Source organism: Triturus cristatus, chromosome 2_2 (genome assembly GCF_964204655.1).
Source record: "Triturus cristatus chromosome 2_2, aTriCri1.1, whole genome shotgun sequence".
NCBI classification, from domain to species: domain Eukaryota; kingdom Metazoa; phylum Chordata; class Amphibia; order Caudata; family Salamandridae; genus Triturus; species Triturus cristatus.
Window position 1 is genome coordinate 843,380,325 of NC_140582.1, and position 20,567 is coordinate 843,400,891.

At 43.8% G+C, this 20,567-nt stretch overlaps 1 long non-coding RNA gene across 1 annotated transcript in view; it reads left to right on the plus strand.

The window, feature by feature from the left end:
• LOC146862861 (uncharacterized) overlaps positions 1–20,567 on the plus strand; it is a 63,088-nt gene that overhangs the window by 31,535 nt on the left and 10,986 nt on the right. Inside the window, exon 2 of the long non-coding RNA XR_014978512.1 lies at positions 13,289–13,380. This is a non-coding gene — a long non-coding RNA (uncharacterized LOC146862861). The remainder of the gene's footprint in view (positions 1–13,288; positions 13,381–20,567) is intronic.

Genomic DNA, 20,567 nt, shown 5'->3' on the forward strand with positions numbered 1-20,567 from the left:
CTTTAACAGTAAGATTAAATGTGCAATGTATAACACTGAACTACAACATGGCTCAGCGTTTAACACACATGAATATGCAATAATACAAAGGCTTTGGTTGTTCTTTAAATAGGTATTAAAATGATTTCACGTGTGTTAATACAAATTATAAGTAAAAAACGTAGTGGACAAGTAGCCCAAGGTTGAAATCCCGTGCATCCTGCTGAATTCTTCACCTCTGTTGCTGCCCTTTATGTCCTGCATTCCAAGCTAGAGGTGGGCGTGCCAAAAAATAAGCAGGGATAGCCAAAACAGAGACAAGTCAAGGGTCAGCTCTGGCTCTAAGAGCCTGTGCATGAGTTGACATGTAGATCATTCAACAAACATCACATAAAAAATGTGATACTCTGTTTAAAATTCAAAAAACAATTTCTTTAACATGTAGAAGTGGTTTTTTAAAACATGAACGTAGAAACATTCCTGCCCCCAGCTTGACGACAATGACATTAGTGAACTAAGATGCTGTTTGTCATAAGTACCCTACACATGGTCTAGGTTATCATATATAGAGAGAGCTACATTATACTCTTAAATCAAATATGAGGGTTTTTTGTAAAGCGCACATCCTAAACTCATGTATTTGAAGGTACTCTCATATGTGCTAATGAACAAAAAGGAGGCTCGGTGTAATATAATACTTGCCGCAGAGTATTCTATTTGGTTAAGATGAGAAAGCTGGATTGATCTCAGGTTTTGTTGTTTCATATTTTGCAACACAGCCACTAGATGGGTTTCTCTTTCGCACTCCTTTTTTACATCAAAGGTTAATATCTTATCTTATCAGAGTCAGGCACCTGGCTCAAGACTGGTCAAGCTTTCAGAACACCTCTCTTGGTGACTCAAATGCAGAGATACCAGAACAGTCCCAATCACATTCTAAGGGCAGTATCGAACAACACCCTGCTGAGCATCACGTGGAGTGTGCCATCCTCCTCTGAACAGAGAAATCTCCAGTATGTTTAGCCGGGCCCCCACTAGCGCCTGACATCACCCTCCTCAAACTCCATCAGACGAGTGTTTAATATTACGTTCATTTGATGTTTAAGACTCAATCTAGTACTTCTTATTAGCTATGAACTGTTGCTTGGGGTATCACATGACCTGGAAGCTCAAGAGGACTGAGCTATATGGAAGTGATGACTAAACTCGTCGCTATTCATTGCTTTCTATTTTTTATTGAAAACTGTAGGTGACAATATCAATAGCGATATTTTCAAAACTAATGGTTCGCTCAGGTCAACTCCTGTCTTGAAATTTTCGGGGTGATTTGTCGAGCAGGGGCTGAGAAAAAAGGGGGGGGGGGGTCCCAAAACGTGTTTTCTCCATGTTAATTTCCATAGGAAAATTTACACAAAGCTACAGCCCGAACTACTGAACGGAATTACACCAAATTTGGCAAAAGGGTAGGTCTTGGTTCAGAAAGCGTTCTTTTAAAAAAATAAAATGGTGTAAATCCATTCAGTAGTTCCTGAGAAATAAAAAAAATTAAAAAATCTATATCTGGTGACCGTGGTGGATTCGCGAACCCTCCCAAGCACGAGCGTCTATGAAGCAAAGCAGTATTGCTTTTGGGCAAGGAGAGCTGCATGTCAGCAGCTCCCCTTGTCCAAAAGCAATGCCAGCTCCCGCAGGAGGCGGGGAGCCGGCTGGGACCGCTGGGGCATTGGGGCTCTCCCGCGGTCCCCAACGTTGAGGCCAGGCCCCGGGGGATGGGGTCCCTAAGGTCAAAAGTGGCCCAGGCATGGGGCCCCTCCCTTTTGTTATTATTTTTCAAAAAATACATCTGGCGAATGCGCATGCGCACGCTCAAGACATACAACGTAGGGGTAAATCAGTGCAAGGAGTCCACTTTACACCTGAGGGACTTTGGGGTCCAAGAAGCCCTCCTGGTACCCCCTGTAAGTCCTACACAGTGGAATTCCTGAGCGCTGGTCTGAGGCCCAGACCCCTTTCTGCGCCACTCTGCAAACGCGACTACTACCTTTATAGTTGGAAATTAGCATTTAAAAAACCTTTGAAATTCATTGAAAAAACCATAGGTTTCAGGGACATTATAGTTAGTAATTAGCATTTAAAAAACCTTAGAAAGTCACTGAAAAAAAACATAGGTTTCAGGGATGTTATAGTTAGAAATAAACATTTTAAAAACCATAGAAATTCATATTATAGTTATAGTTAGTTGGACATTTCACTCGTACAAAACCAGAGAAATTCGGCCGTTGAGCTAACTATAACACGAGTCCCAGCAATGCACTGCTGATGACGTCACATATGACATCACTCATGACATGTTCAGTGACATTACTGATGACCTCTCAAATAACATCACTGATGACATCATCCAGTGACTGTGTGTTTCTGAAAAGTTTAAATATGTTTTATACATATATATATATATATATATATATATATATATATATATATATATATATATATATACGCCAAGGTGTATTGAAGAATGAGTGGGTGTATGAGTGTCTGAATGGATGATTTAGTAGGTGCGTTACTGACTGTATAAGTGAGTGATAACATTAAGCGTGTCTTACTGAATGCATGGGTTAGTACCTGTATGGGTGCCTGAGTGTCTGTGTGGGTGGGTCAGCAATTCCTCTAAGGAACCTTTTAAATCTATTCAAATGTTAGTCAAATCACAGCAGGCTAATCAGTTCAGACCGGACCAAGCCTTTTGTAACAAACGGGCTATTTTCTTTCAAAACAAGGTGCAAATGATTTATAACGATCTCCTCAATACAGCCGGTGTTACAGATGGCGGTAATAGTCCATCTACGGAGGAGAAAGTAGCTCACTACCATCTAACTTGTTTCCGTCCGCTTTCTCCGGAGGAGGTCAACAACCTCCTCTTATCCACAAAGTCTGTCTTGCCAAATGACCCCTGTCTCCCGGCCACCATGCACCAAGTCTCCGGGAACATCAGTGCACATTGAACACATTTAAAAAAAATTTTAACCAAGTTTTAGAGTCTGGTATTTATCCCTGTCCCTGGAAAAAAGCATGCATCCGCCCTATCCTTAAAAAGCCGGCCCTTGACCCAACTGAGACAAAAAATTATCGTCCAATTTCAGGGCTGCCTGTAGCAGCCAAAATTCTCGAAAAAAGCGGTCAACAAGGAGCTAACCCAATACCTCGAATCCAACACTCTGCTTGACTCGACACAGCGCGGCTTTAGGCCATGCCACTCCACAGAGACGGCCCTGATAATGGCAACGGAGGAGATACGGAAAGTGATGGACGGGATGGGCAAAGCTGTTCTCATTCTTTTAGACCTATCAGAAGCATTTGACACCGTGAATCACATGGTGTTAGTGCAGCGGCTGAAGGACGTGGGAATTGAGGACACAGCTCTGGCCCTTCTCTCCTCCTTCCTAGAAGCAAGGGAGCAGAACATATATTGGGATAGTTTACAGTCCGACTCCTTCCATCTCCCGTGCGGAGTACCACAGGGTTCGGCCCTGTCCCCAACGCTTTTTAACATGTATGTCACTCCTCTGGCCAGATTTATCAGAAAGCACGGCTTCAACTTGGTCTCGTACGCTGATGATTCCCAGCTCGTAATATCTGTGTCTAAACAACCAGAGACAGTCGCTAGTGTCTTTCATGCGTGTCTGACAGAAATTATGAGCTGGATGAGTCGATACTTCCTTAAGTTAAACACTGACAAGACGGAGGTACTGGAGTTCGGCAAGGGCCTTTCACTGTGGAACAAAACCTGGTGGCCGATAGAGGCAGGTGATTGTCCTTGCCCCACCGCGAAGGTCAGGAACCTAGGAGTGATCTTTGATGATCAGCTCAACTTCTCTGCCCAGGTCAATCGTCTGACCTCCTCCTGCTTCTTCCTACTTACGTGCTTACGGAAGATTTTCCCTTTCATCCCAGGGGAGCATAAAAAAACTGTTGTAGTAGCGCTCTTTCTTTCAAAATTAGACTACTGCAGCACTCTTATTATGGGCATTGATAAGTCTCAGACCAGGAAATTACATTCACTGCAAAATGCTGTGGCACAACTGTTATTAAATATTCCTAAAGGCCATTCTAACTTGGCGGGTATAAGGTCTCTCCAGTGGCTCGCTGCCAGCAACAAGTGGAATTTAAGGCCCTTTGTTTTGTGCACAATGCTGTTTATGGAGGTGGGTCAGTGGAGATCCAGAAGGTGTTTTCGTGGTACTCTCCCACCAGAACTTTTAGATCTACAAACACTGGCCTCATCTATACCCCTAAAATCAGTAGAGCGAGATGGGGGGGATCGGAGTCTATCATACTGTGCAGCCAAGCTATGGAATCAACTGCCTTCTAGCATGCAACTTCAACCCAATTGGTTGATATTTAGGAAAACGCTGAAGACCTGGCTTTTCCCTCCAAATTAAACCTCTGGTTCTACAGCTCAGTCTCCTGTTCATACCCAGCGCGAAGACGCCGCAGCATTCGAGCGCTTTATAAATTACTATCCTATCCTATTCTGGGTGGGGGGTGTGTGACTCCCTGCATGGATGTGTGAGTGGGTGATTCACTGGGTGTATGGTTTCAAGAGTGCGTTTGCGAGGAACTGTATGGGTGGTTGAGTGTGTGTATGGCTGTGTTGGTGAGTGAATAGATGTCTCAGTGGTACATGTGTGAGTAACTACATATGTGAAAGGCAGTATATGTGAGTGTTGGAGTATATAAATGACTATAAGTGAGAGTGAGTGATTGTGAGAGTGGCTGTATGGATGAGTGTGTGCTTGTGTCAGTGATTGTATAAGAGAGTAAGTATGGGTTAGTATCTATGAATAAGTGAGGTGGTGTGTGTATAACTATAGGTGAGTAAATGGGAGTGTGATTGATTCTTTGCATGACTGACTAGGTGTGTGAGTAACTCTATGGGTGAGTGGCGGTGTGTGAGTGTCTGTATGGGTGTATGAGTGCATATGATAATGGCTGTATTGATGAGTGACCGCAATGATGAGTGACTGTATAGGTGAGTGAGTGGATGTGTGTGTAGACCTAGGAATCAGTGAGTGGGTATGTACTAACTGGTATTGGTGTGTCTATGGTTTCAAGAATGGTAGTCTGTATGTAGTCTGGGTGTATCAAAGGTTTTATTAGGGTGTGCGGAGGTGTATCAGATGATCACGTGGATGATGTCATCGGTGATGTTATCAGTGATGTCACTGACCATGTAATGAGTGATGTACTATGTGACATCATCAGCAGTGCATTGCGGGGGCGCAAGTTATAGTTATCTCAGCTAACTATAACGGCAGAATTTCTCTGATTTTGTACGAGTGAAATGTCCAACTAACTATAACGTTCCTGAAACCTGTGTTTTATTCAGTGAATAATATATATATATATATATATATATATATATATATATATATATATATATATTAAGCACGAGTGAAGTAATTGTGTCTATTCCCTTTCTTTTGCAGATTGCCTGACTACAATGTGAGATTGCCTGCACCACGGTTAGAAAATATGAGCACGGAGATACTGGTGTTTGTTCCTGCAATCACTCTCTCCTTATGTAGTGGCACATGGGTACTCTAACTCTTATTATTTTTTGTCTTAAAGGGGGTACTACACCCACATAAGGAACTAGATAATTGAGTGAATGTAGAAGGGACAATAGTAATATATTGTTCTTTGCACTATCTAGGGAACCCTACTATAGGAGTACCAAGCTATCACTTACATCAATCTAGGACCCACCACAAACATACACCGCATTACACTAAATTGCTACCATAGCCTGTTATAGAAGCGCGTACACCGTCTAAACAAGTAATCTCGGAACATTGTTGTTCAATGACCTGATTAATCCTTTAGGTGAGACTAGAACATTTTCATCATTGAAATAATTTTCTTTTTTCCATTTACGTTTAAACATGCACCGAATGTAATTTGTTTTTGATTTTTTACTTTCCTGACGATTTATTGGGAAAATGTATACTGTGTAAAACATATATATTTTTTCTCTGTTGAAGACTGATGGTTGAAATGCAAAGTCTTTTCTTTATTTTGAGCGTCATGTGGGACGCAAATTCTATAAAAAAAGTATACTCTGAATTGTGGTCATGTGACCAAGAGCTTGTGTGCTTGAAACACGTCTGTTTTTGCCCGGAAAATAAATTGGAATATTTACCTTGGATCGGTGTGGCTCTTGCTTACTGGACTTTAGTAAGCGTGGTGGTGGATATATCACTAAAAAAAATAGGTTTTATAGACGTTATAGTTAGGAATTAGCATTTAAAAAACCTTTGAAATTCACTAAAAAACCTTAGGTTTCAGGGACGTTATAGTTAGTTGGACATTTGACTCATATAAAACCATAGAAATTCCCCTGTTATAGTTAGTTGAGCTAACTATAACTCGCTCGCCCGCAATGCACTGCTGATAACGTCACATATTACATCACTCATGACATGGTCAGTGACATCACTGATGACATCTCAAATGACATCACTGATGACATCATCCAGTGAATGTGTGTTACCAATAAATAAGTGAGTATATGGGTCTTCTTTTTCTGACAACACTTGTCTGTAGTTTATTGTGAAAATCGGCGGTTGATAGGAGGTTATGAGGGAGAACATTTGTAATTTCGCGGTGCACCTACCAAATATAAACCAACAGACTATTACATAAATGAAGCCTGGGTAATTCTACAACTGCAAGGGTTCTATGAGTGTATCACTTTATAACACCATGAGTACTGCCCGTGTGATTACAGAACCAATAAGGCACTGCCTAGGACCACCGAGGCCTCAGGGACTGGCGAGGTCCACCCTGCATATTTAAGTAAAGCCCCGGAGGGTGGCGATCCCCGGACTTAAGTTGGCCTCGAAGCCCCCCGAACAATTAGTAAACAATACCCGGGGAGTTGGCGATCCCCTAGGATGCGAAACGTCTCTGTGCCTTCCCGCGCCTAATTTACATGTGAGATTAAGCTCCCCAGTGCTGCAGAGACCCCGCAATATAATAATAGGATTGGACCCGGAACATTACCCACCAGGGGGCTCATTTAAATGAACGGGCAAGACCCCGCTTCATTTTTTTTCTCCATTTTTACCATCCGGATCCGCTTTATTGAAGCGATACGAGGTTTTCCTCCTCTCGCTTCAACGAGGCAAACAACAATTTGCTATCACAGAGTGGAAGCCATGCTCCCGCCCTGTAATAGCAAACATAAATGTCCCATGGATGCACACCCCAGGACATAGTATGAGCTGCGCCTGGGAGGTGGCGCTCCATAGGGCCGTGATGCATTGATTACTGCATAACTACAGAATTAGTATAAACGCATACTAACAGTACTTGCACATGTGTAGTACAGCGACCAGAGTGTAGTGAAGAGGCAAAGGAAGCCCAAAATCAAAAAATATAAATCCTACCAGAGGTTGGATGACATAGTTCGAGGAGCCGACGACCCTGGGATGAGTAGAAACAGCTTCACGAAGAAAACGGGTCTTCACCAGAACGCAAAGAAGCTCGAAATATTGGTGAGTGCTGCCTTCTTTTTACCTTCTCCCGCTCGTCACCAACTTTATGTAGTGAAGAGGCAGACAGCAGTGGATCCGATAAGTAGATTTATTGCAGGAAAAGAAGACAGCCTAAACAGCCACCAACAGGAGCAGACAGCAAGGCAACCGTCTTCTCCAGCACCGTGTACAAACTCCCCAAGATTCCCCTCATGACAGCCCTACATTCTAACATTACATACTTACATTCTAGTAGCATTACATACTAACATTCTACTATGACTTACATTGGAATACTACACAGAGCACATGACTTTACAGCAATGAGCTCATGGTTTCATCCACGAGTCTTGAGACCGGTAGGGGTGAGTAGTCCGCTTCCCACTCCTTGTATTGTATAAACACAAACTAACACTACTTCCACAGGTATGCTTCAGCGCCCAGAGCCCATCACTTTACAGCAATCAGCTCCGTTTGATCCCAGAGTCTTCACACCGGTAGGCGTGAGTACTTCGCTTCCCACTTCCGATATAGTATAAACGCACAGTAGGGGTCAGTAGTTCACTTCCCACTCCCTGTATGGTATAAACACCTACTAACACTACTTGCACAGGTATGCTACAAAGACCAGAGCACATTACTTTACAGCAATGAGCTCACAGTTTAGGCTCTCGGTTTCATACCCGAGTGTAGCAGCATCTCATCCCAGCACCATGTCACTCTGAGCAACACCGCACTTTTAGGCCGGTAGGAGTGAGTACTTCGCTTCGCACTCCCTCCATAGAGGTTGCAGTGCTCCTATCCTCCTGTTTCCTACTCTTTTCGCCCTTTTTCCCCTTACTCATTTCAATTGAATCACAAAATGGCTGCCAACACTTCCTAGGTGCAACAGCTCGCAGCCAATAAGCAGCAAGCTCATGCTCGTAATGCCTCAGCCAATCAGATGGCAGAATTCCCAGATATCGATATCTGTAAATTTCGATAAATCTCCAAAACTACTGAACCGATTTTCACCAAATAAACAAAAGCGTGCTTTCTAGACCAAGACCCTGCCAAATTTTGGGGTAATTCCGTTCTCCCGTTCGACCTGTAGCCTTGTCTAAAATTTCCTATGGAAATTGCATGGAGAAAACACGTTTTGGGACCCTCCTTTTTTCTCGGCCCCCCCTTGAGAAATCACCCCCAAACTTTCAACATAGGAGCTGTTATGAACAAAGAATTAGTTTGGAAAATTTCATGAACATTCATCAAACGACGCCAAAGTTATAAGCAAAAAAACAAAATGCTCCTCCTATGGAAACTTGGTCCTAACTATAACTACCTACTGGTGACCGCCAGTAGGTAATATTTATATATTTCTTCAAATATTACAAATCACCACGTGCTCTCAGAGATATGTAGCAATGTAGCGTTTAATCCTCAGTAGTTACGCATTTCGACCGAAGTCTTGTATCAATTCCTAACTATAAAGTCACTTCAACCTTTGTTTTTTGTTTCAGTGAATGCCTATGGTTTTATTTAACAAAAAGTAAAATGTCCATCGCCAAACCCCAAAGGGGTGCCCACCCCCAGACCAGTCCTGCGCCCAACCTCCCGTCGCCGCACACGACTGACTATGTCATATAACAATATAAAGGTATAAATGGTGTCATTTTAAGAAAGGCATTACTATTTACTTTGTCGAAGGATTAAAATACCAAAATATAAAAAGCAGCAGGCCTATTGACTATCAAGGGGTCAGCACATCAACATATATGAAACAGATCTATTGGCTTTGTCAAAAAGTCACTAATAACTATATTCAAATGTAAATTCACAGATAGCAATGTTCAATAAGTGATTGTCACAAAATATTTTCAATAAAGCATTATTTTAAAAAATAACCTTAAACATGTCTTTGAGTCTTTTTGTGAACATTTTAGCGGCCATAGAACCAACCAAGAGAGGCCTCTTAAACTCCAGCTGAAGATCATGCAGTTCCAGGTCAGACCAATTTAAAACATGGCAATCTCTCCTAAGGTCTTGGGTCCCAGGAGACTTAATGCGTTTTAAAAAAAATATTGCGGGGGGGGTGGGGGGGTGCTGCTGTGCTTCCTGCAGCCATCCACAACATCAAAAAAATGGTGGTGCTGCAGCCCCTTTTAGAGGCACCACCAGGAAAATATATATAATTGAAAAAAGCCCTCACAAGCCATTATGGAACGTTCCGTACACAGAGCAGTGAATTATAAATGACGGCTCCTGCTGCTCATTTAATCTTTTTTTATATATATGTAGATATATTTATGGGTGCCCCGGTGTCCACCTGGGACATCCACTTTATTTTTAAGTTCGGACTACAGGGGAGCCCCAAGGACCCCGTCCCCTGCCAGGTCCTCTGCAAACACCCTGGTGGGGGGCTGGGCTTTTTTTATTTTTATTTTAACCGTGGGTGCCCTGGTGCCCACCTGGGGCACCTATGTTAGGTTTTTTAGGTTGTCTCCCCAGCCGGTACCCATATTGGGTGTCGGCAGGAAGTGGGTGCCCTGGTGCCCAACCAGGACACCCACAACTTCTCAATGATTTGGGGCCACAGGAGAAGCTACCACGAAGCTCCCTTGGCCCCTGCCAGCGCCCATCCTGGGAGCGGCGAGACCCGGCTCCCAGTGGCGGCTCCTCGAGGTAGTGCTGCGGGCGGTGGGGTGGGGTGGGGGAGGAGCAGGGTGCAGGGTAGTAAACTCCAGAATGCGGCAGAATGGAGTTGTGCATATAAGTAAATAAATAAAACGAATTACATTGCGTGCATTACCGATTTGGCATTGCAGCGCGCGCAATGTAATTCATTTTATTTATTTATTTATATACACAACTCCGTTCGGCCGCATTCCGGTGTTTACTACCCCCTACCCTGCCCCTCCCTCGCCCCGCCCCGCTCCGCCGGCCCGCAGCACCCCTTGAGGAGCCGCCACTGCCGGCTCTATTTCTTGGCTCTAGCCCAGGCAGAACAAAGTTGTGTTCCCTGCCCGGGAAAGTGTGGGGAGGGAATGAAGTTTACATTCCATGCCCACCCTTTTCCGGGCAGGGACTGAATGAATCTTTATTGTTCAGGTAATTAAAACATGCAATTAAAAATGCTTTTTGCAAAAAAATACAATAAAAAGGCCATTCAGTCATGGGCTCATGTGTTGGGTTTGGAGCTTCATCATCATATGGTGAAGTGACGGTAGCTTGTTTATTTACAGAATATCATGCTGGAATAATTTACAGTTTTTAACAGAGGATTGTACAATTCTTCGAACTAATTTAAATATATATTTTGGGCCCTGAATGTTGTCTTTTAAAATAAATACATAGGGAATGACAGTAACTAACATCAAAGACTAAGGGGCCTATTTACTGCACTTTGTACTACATTTAGTAGTACTCCAATAGTATTACTTAAGTCCTACAAAAGTCATTTACTAACCTTTGTGAGGAGGTCTTTGCCTCCAATACTACTATCTTTTCTATGCAGAGGACTCCGCCCTGGTTGCAGAGATCTTCACACACGTATGCATACATTTTTGTAGTAAATGTTGGAGAGACAAGGATAGTGGCTATGGTTTGGGGAATATGTACTACAAAATGGTAGGAGTTTGGGGAAAGGTAAGGAGAGGTTAAGAGGGGGTCAGGAGGAGTATTGAAAGGGACTAACTCCCATCCACTAAAGAGTAAGCCTATTGTTATTCACAGACTGCACTTAAAGTTACTACAACTAAAAAGGACCCAAAACAGTAGTAAACGTGCTCCAGCTCAGCCTTGGAGTAAGTCAAGCACCAAACATTGCCTACCACTGGTACTGCAACACATTCCTATAAAAAATAATGGAACCAACAAATAGTTTTTGAAATATATTCCAGAATAAAGGAGCCATTATTTTTGTAAGAATTAAAATGTAAACCTGTACGGAAATTGTGTACGGTTATTGCAATTGTTTAACACCCAATATTTGTTAAGCTGATCCTGATGGATTTCATAACAAGATTTACAATACTTGTAACACGCCTGGTAATGTAATGAGTGATTGTTCGGAACTCCGAAAACCATCTGCATGTGTAACATCTTTCAACACCAACCAGTCACTTCCTGGTAGGCCAAATAAGGAATGAACTCGCACACCAAACAAATGATTCTGTCTTCACTTTGTCAGTGAATATGGTTATTGCTTTGCCCCTCATTTCGAGAAATATTTATTTGAGGAGAACGAGAAAAAGAGAGTTTATACACAAAGGATCAACATATTATGGATGTCCAGGGAAGCAGTCATTGCCAGATACTGCTTCTCACCTAAAGTGGTCCTTGACATGGTTGTATATTGGGAGCAGGAGCTTGAATCACCTACAGCCAGCGCCCAGACTATTCTGGCCCACATCTAAAAACTTGCTGCACTCTATTTAATAGCCACTGGATGTTTCCAATGGATCAGCTTTGACAATGTAGACATTTGACAGACAAGCCTGTCTTGAGGCATCTAGGCGAGTACACAAGTGTATCGCAATGCCACAGTCAAATGTCTTTGGTCACTTCCCCTGTGTACAAGATGCTATTGACTGCACTCATATACCACTTTAGCCCCCTCACCACACAATGCATCTTTTCCGCAACATACCCCGCTGGCGCTGCATTAGTGTGCAAGCTGTCTGCAATGACAAGGGCTGCTTCACTGATGTGTACGCTACCGATCCTAGAACCACACACAGTAACTACGTCTTTAGTCACTCACCTCTTGTGTACTGCTAGGTATTTCAGTGGCATGTGCCTCATTGGTAAATACCAATATCTCACTCTGGGGCAACTTGTGCATCTGGCCAGTGACATCTCTAAGATAAACATTAATCAAAACAACACAAATGATTCACATTAGCCTGACACACACTACATGTATGTAGGCATGATGTATTACATTAGAATAAAGACCCCCTGTTAAGAAAGTTCACCTGGCAGGTATGCTGTCTCTCCTCATCTCCTCACACCCTATAGATGTCCACCCACATTTTCTCAACTGACATAAAATAGGGTGCACATACATATATGAGCAAATATTGAACACACTTGGGATCCTTAAGTTGTGATGCAGATGCCTTTGCCATAGAGATGGGGCGATTGTGTACTCCCATGAAGTTGTGTGAGAAATGGTTGTAGCCTGTAGTGTGTTGCAAAGTATTGCCATGCAACAGGGCTTACATATAGATCTTGACCCTGATCTACACCCACATCCAATTTCCCTGGGTAGGGTACAGAATAGGGGGTCAAGGTATACTTGTTCAGGATCAACTAGTTAAATAATTTCTTTCATGATCTGCCAGTTTGGTTGCTGCCTTTATATGGTTGTACAGTCTCTTGTCAGTGATTAAAGGTGGACTACCACACGTCCATATTAGCATTTTGAGACAACTTTATTTAATTTACATAATGTCGTCAACAAACATGCTATGCTGTAGTTAAAAAACATACTGCTTCATTTTCTATTACATTCAAACACTTTACATTAACAACACTTAGGAACAAGCTCTCACATAGTACATTGATCCTTTAAAACATACATACTCAAAGATTTGTGCAAAAAATATTTATTCCTTGTTAGAAGTTCATAAAAATGAGTATAGAAACAGTGGGTTGGTAAAAGTTTGGTAAAGATTGCATGATGTCAGTTCTTGTATTTAGGGATATAATATCCCTTTAAAATAAATTGCAATTTATAAGCAGTATTGAACATATAGATTCAACATTTCTGTTTTCACTTTCCTTTTCAGTAGATGGGCTGGCCAAAGATCATCGGAGCAGAACCTGGATCAAAGAAGAAGATCCTTGACTGAAAGACAGGGATGTGGACACCACCAACCAGGTAGAGGCCGATATTGGGGTTCTGCCAGGGCTTGACCAAGAACAAACAGTGGTGCCCAGGAGCAGGCATCACCACCATCTGGCCCTGTAACCCCCCTCATTAACTACAGAGGCCCCCATACCTTCGGGGCCTCCAGATGTACCCCCTGCACAGGCATCATTTCCTCCACATGTCTACACAGAACTTCAGCAGTTGAGAGACACTATAGTGCATGACACCCCATAACCATATTGTCTAAACCACTCCCTTCCCCCATGTTATGTCTCCTTGACTACTCTCAAGGCTGTCCTGAAGCAAATTGGAGAGGTTCAGGGAGTGATCTCTCTTGCTATCCAGGACGACTTCATTGGAGATGTCCCGATACGCCGAAAGGCTGTCACTGGACAGCTCCAATGTGGCCTCATGACTCCTTGATAGCAGATCTAATAGCACATCTGCCAGTCCACTGCATCTCTGTTATTCTGTCTCATATATAATCTGTTATTCCTACCTGCCCACTGTGTTTCCTTCTTCCCGTGGGGTGTTTAGGCCTGCCACGGCCAGCCATGTAGCATCTGCACAGGAGAAGTAATTTACCATTGTTGTAATGACAAGTGAGACTGAGGGTGGCCAGGAACCTTTGCCCCCAAGTCAGGAACTTCACTCTGACACTCCCCCTGACTTGGGGGAATTTCTTTATTATAGTTTAGGGCAGTAGAGTTGATTCTGACCTTTGAGTTTTTTAACAAAATTTAGAATTAATTTTATGGACTATTTATTTATGCCTTTTTTTAAAATTAATTCCCTTTATATATAGACTTATTGCTTTGATATTTCATGACATGTTGTTATTATTTGCCCACCCCACCTCCAAGTTTGCATTTCCGCTCTGAAATAAGACTGAACTTTATTCAGTTTTGCCGATTCCCATGCACAGTTTATAATGTTCCCCAAGATATTATTTTGGGAAAAGATCTATTTTAATTATCTATAAAAAAAATGTAAAATATTAATGCCTTTCTTGATTTCTAAAATATTTGAAAATGAATGCATTGTATGTCAGGCAAAAGAAATGTGCAGTTATTTAGAAGATGCTTTCAGTACTATAATGACATTTTTTAATGCAATACACTTTGAAGGCAAACAAAGAACAGAACATAAATATCACTTTCCTATATGGCAACATCAGCATCAGAAATAGAACTCAGATGAAAGACCGACACAGGGCTTTTTTAATAGAACAAATTTATACAGTATTTAATTTTTTCAAAAGGCTTTCAGTGAGTGTGTTAGGGATTTAGTTGAGAAATTTCACACAAAAAAAGTTATTTGGGGGAGGATGGGTCTATCCTTCTTCTCCCCCCATTCAATACTGGTGGTGAGATTGTTTGAGAGCGTGCTTGCCTTGAGGGTGGTTGAGTTGGTGATGGTGGAGGTTTAGGTGGTGGAGGTTTAGGTGGTGTAGTTGGTGGTGGTGTAGGCATTTGTGGTAGAAGTGTGAGATAGGCAGGTAGTGTGCTGGTTGAGGGGCCTCTGCCAAATGTGTTTATCATGAAGAATGATATTAGCATGTTTTGCTTATTTCCTCTATTATAGTAGATTCATGACCAATTAATATTGTCTGTTTAATGACATGAATGATTTGCAACAAAAATGAGGTTGCTTTATTTTACAAAACTATGTTTTCCTTAGCTTGGCCAATCTAGGCTCAGACTTTATTCTGAATTCTAAACGTGACCGTGTTTTGATTTCTCAGTGACTACACACAGGCCCGGACTGGCAATGTCGGGCACCGGGCAATCCCCCGGTAGGCTGCCAGGGGTGGGGGCTGGATTTTTGGCAGGGGGCCGGTTTCGTTGCTGACGGGGGACGGTTTTTTGGTCCGACTACCGCGTTAGTAAGAAAATTAATCAGGTAAGAACTCACTACTCTCTCTGTCTCTCTCCTCGCTCCGTGCGGGGACAAAAAAAAATCACTATTTTATAAATAAACATCATGTATATGTATGTATGAATGATAATTAATCATAATAGGGGGTGGGTCGTTGGGTTGCGTCGTCACGCTCGCGCGCAGCGCGCAGTCGCATATGTGTCTGCCGGCTCCAGATCATCTACTTAACCTTAGGGTGGGGCGGCCGTGTGGTACTGGTGACATGCGCATTGGGGTTCCAACAATGAATAGTGCGCATGAGTTGTGATTCCGTCCACCGCCGAGGAGCATTCCAGAACAAAGCCAGCCACTGCCCCCTAAGAAGACAGTCAGAGACTGAGGGATCGAGGCACAGGCACCCCATAATGTATTTCTAATTTTAGCCTCTGCCTGCTGCCTGTCCCTCCCTCACTAGTACCTTACCGACTGTCCGTCGTCGCCCGCCACCCGCAGAGGTGAGTCTTTGAAATTATCATCAGGATGGAAACATGATAAATTTGACAACATGGGTGGCATTGGGCAATGGCATTTGTTTGGCACTAGCCGGGCCGGGATTAAACAAAGGGTATAGGCCTTCCCCCAGCCCAGGGCCTTGGCCTAAGCTAAGTAAAGGCCTACGTAATGCCTATCGCTGAGGCCTATACCTTTTTGTTTGATCCCCGGCCCGGGCCAGTTCTGTGCGGGCAGCACAGCGAGAGCGCTGCGCAGCGCACTACTAGCGCGCCCCTGAGTCACTCTGGATTTGTGGATTTAGTCTAGTCAGGCATTTAGAGCACTGAGGAGGCCATGGGTGCCGGAGTGAGGTGGTGGCTGCCTGTGAACAAGATTCCGGCTATGCTAGCAGTACCACTACATACCAGGCCCGGTTCTAGAGGGAAGGCCGGGTGGGCCAAGCCCACCCAAACATGAGCCTTGGCACTCACAGTGAGTCATTCTGCCACCGATGTACTACAACTATTCAGATAACTTGTGATTTACGATCCTGCTGCAGAGCAACCATTTGTCTGTTGGTAGTTCTTAAATGCATGCAGGTAAACTGAATTTTATGGCAATAGCTCAGTGGGTTACTACCCCACCTGTCACAGATATCCTTGTGTTAATTGCAGTTCAGAAGTTACTAACAAACTTCGCTTTTTTGTGTTGTGATATAATTAGAACTTATCCATTCTTTCATTAATCTAATGTTACTAAAAAGAGTTTGGGCATTTATACATGTTTATCAGTAAAGCCAACCCTCAACCACTGCAGTACTCTTTAAATCCTTAGTTTGTGCTTCTCCCAACCAAACTCCCGTAAAATATATTGCCCACCAGTATGGATGAAGTGATTTCTACACCTTGTAATCCTCATTGGCTGATGTGACATTCCGCCTAAACTGATTTATTGTCTCTGTATAATGTGTGCTGTTATCATGTAAAGTTCTGTGACACCCTACACTCATATGAGTAGCGCAATACAACGAATGGAATGGATATGAGAGACGGGCAACGGAGAGATGAGGGGCACTAGTGGAGGGTGGCAGTGAGGGAATCCCAGGAAGAGGTCATGGGGTGGGTGGTTGCTACGGAGAGATGAAGGGTGCGGGTGGCAGTGAGGGAGTCAGAGGAGGAGGCACGGGGTGGGGGGAATATAGAGAGCTGAGGGGCACTAGTGGAGAGTAGCAGTGAGGGAAACTGAGGACTAGGTCATGAGGTGGGGGAACTACAGAGAGATGAGGGGCACTAGTGGAGAGTGGCAGTGAGGGAAGCCGAGGAGGAGGTTACGGGGTGGAGGGGAACTAGAGAGATGAGGGGCACTAGTGGAGGGTGGCAGTGAGGGAAGCCGAGGAGGAGGTCACGGGGTGGAGGGGAACTACAGAGAGATGAGGGGCACTGGTGGAGGGTGGCAGTGAGGGAATCCGAGGAGGAGGTCACAGGATGGGGGGAAACTACAGAGAGATGAGAGGCGCTGGTGGAGGGAGCAGTGAGGGAATCCGAGGAGGTGGTCACGGGGTGGGGGGAAACTACAGAGAGATGAGGGGCACTGGTGGAGGGTGGCAGTGAGGAAATCCGAGGAGAAGGTCATGGGGTGGGGGAACTATAGACAGATGAGGGGCACTGGTGGAGGGAGAAGTGAGGGAATCTGAGGAGGAGGTCATGGGGTGGGGGGGCTACAGAGAAATGAGGGGCACTAGTGGAGGATGGCAGTGAGGGAACCCGATGAGGTCATGGGGTGGGGGGAACTACAGAGAGATGAGGGGCGCTGGTGGAGGGTGGCAGTGAGGGAGTCTGAGGAGGAGGCCATGGGGGGAGTGGCTACAGAGAGATAAAGAGCACTGTTGGAGGGTGGTTGTTAAGTTATCTACAGAGAAAGATGTCAAAAAATAGGTCAAAAAGACTTTTGCACCAGCACTACAGCCGGCCCTGTCATGGCCTTTCTGTTTGTGTTTATTTAATTAACAGTCAGGTGATTAGGACAACTGTGGAGCATACTTTAACATGCATGCTGATTACATTTACTGCTATATTCAATGTTTCAAGTTTGAAGGTGATTTTACTATTGTTTTTTACTGGGAATAATGAAAGTGGAACTGAATGGTGGCTAATATGGGGCTGGGTCCCAAGGTCAGCTGTGAGATAAGGTGTAATGGAGAGGGGTGGTAGAAAAGTGGATAATCAAGTCTGTAAGGGAGAGCGCTTCAGAGTCAGGGGTCAGGTGGAGGTAGTAATGAAGAGGATTTCTCCATGAAGGCTCGCACAGAGGGAGCCAGAGTAGAGTCACTTGCTAGATACTCCCACCTTTGAAACCTCCTCTTCCCTGCCTGTGCCTGCGAGAGTCTGGCTATGCTAGTGCAGCACTGTGGATACGTGTGACTGTGCTCCCTTTGGTGGCGCTGTTGTGCTGCTTGACTCTTGGGGGGCTGTAACTGGGGCGAAGGTTGTGGTCCGCAAGTCTGCTTAAAATATATTTTTCAGCACAAGCCCCAACTTGGGGCTTGTGCTGAAAAATATATTTGAAGCAGACAACAGGGCTTTCTAGTGTGTGTGTGTGTGTGTGTGTGTGTGTTTTTTTTTCTTTTTTTTTACACAACCGAGTCCTTTTGTTTTGTTTTCCACTGGCCACTGCCTGGTGTTGCCACTGGGCTCTGGCACTTGCGCCGCTTAGGCTAACTTGGGGGGCCTTTTTTAGCTCATGTTCAGGACAAAGGCTTTGTCCTGAACATGAAAGTGAAGTCTGTTTTTTGGGACGGAGTCCGAGCCATGTGGATTACTGAGTTTAACAGAACATACTGCCAACAATACATGGCAGTCAGCCTGGTCGACGCCGCGTTCAGTCCTTACATCAAGGTGATTGTTGTTGTTGTAGTGTAGTCCGCATTGTTTCCTGAATTAGGTTAGATGTTGCAATTCGGTGTCAAATTATTGTGTGGTGCACATGGATTTTTCTTGTATCTAGATGTCATTGTGATTGTGCAGCCAGTATTCACACTAAATAACCGATGTAGTGTGCTGAGAGACAGCGCCATTAACCGCCTGCTAACATGGTGCCTGATTTTGTATTCGCTGTAGGAAGTGTGCTTCGTATTCAAGGCTCACAGCGCACAATATTTACATGCCTTTACTTATCTCAGTAACTTCAGCATCGCATCGACAATATCGGCGAGTGACCTCAACATAGAAGAGGGCGTCACAGAGGGCATTGCATTGAAACACAGACATAGGCAAGTCGAAGGTGGCAGCTGCTTTTCTTTTAAGATGGGGTTTATTTTAGGGCCACACCCTTGCAGCAACATTCTCCTCTCGCTACCATTATGGGGATATATTAAATAAAAATAGTACTAGACAAATCACATCTCTCGGGAGAGCAGCATTTTATTAAAGCACTCCAAAATGTGCCCCTCGTGCACGTTCTTATTAATAAAGTTTTCACCAACAAATGCGAACAGAATTTGAAGCTAGCCTACAAAAAGTGCCTTATGGGCTCCAGGATCATTCGCGATTCTGATATAGGATTGTAATTTAACATCTTATGGGGCAGGTTATAGAGTAAAGGGCTTAGCGCTGCTACCATCTTCTTCAGTGTAACTTTTGACCTCTAATGGGCCTTTGTACCTTTGTATCAGTTCCATCTGTTGAAGGTCGCCCCATGGTGCGTTCCCCATGCGCTGGTTCAGTTGGTTCATGAATCATGACCTATATATTTTTTTATTTTCCGGATTTCAGGCCGGATTTCACAAGAAAGGAGTTTGCGCTGGTAAAATGCACACTTGTGTGTTCAGTGCTAGTGTCTCTTTTGAAAGTTGCCTCCTGCTGCTAGGGCCTGCTCTTTTGCTGTGTGATGAAACAGAAACGGTCCCAATCAGTTCCGCTTGGCTAGCGAGTTGGCACTTGGCAGCCATGTGCCAAACAACACTCTCCCTCCTGAATCTGGAGCACATAAACAGACACACTCAGGGAGGCGGCGACAATCATCATCTACTATTTACTGTGGTTTGAAAGTTGATACAATTGAATATGTAATGAAAAATGTGCTGTAAAATTCACCATATTGGTCGGTTGTCTTCCAAAATTTTCTTGGGGGGGGGGGAAACCCCCCCCAAACGCCCCTAGTAGCGGTCGGGCTCGTACGCTCGCTACGCGCCGGACGGGGGCTGGTCTGCCAAATTCTGCCAGGGCTGCTTTCAGTTCCCAGTCCGGCCCTGACTACACAGGCTGCAAAATGTGCACTGAAAACATTATTGAATGTAATTAGTATTGTAACGCTGCTTGTCCTTTATAGACTAAAATGTTGTTCTTTGCAAGCTACAGAGGAAGCTTTGCCCCTCAAATGTTGCTGGTTCTTCCTATCTGACCAAAGTGGGCCAATTTATTTCAAAAGTTCGTCATTGTATTTTTGATTTGTACCGTCACATCAGATGACATTAGGGAAAAAGGGGAATAATTATTATTCATTTTGGAATGACGTTGGGTATTGTTGTGTTTTGTTGTTTATTGTGATTCACTGAGCCTATTTAAAAAGGTTCTCACTTCATGCTGACTGAGTGCTTTTTACTGTGCATCTTCCTATAAAAGAGAGCTCCTCTCGGTAAGCAACAGTTTCTTGCAGACGCTAAGAGAGCAGAGCAGACCCATGCTTTTCTGTTTCAGGCTTAGGACTTAAAATAATTATATGTTCTTGGTTTAATGTTATACCAGACCTCCTGCTGCAATTTTATTGAGCCCTATACTATTTCTCTATATATGATTTATTATGAATTTTGATAGATTTTTGAGGTAAACCATATTTTACCTTTTGTAATG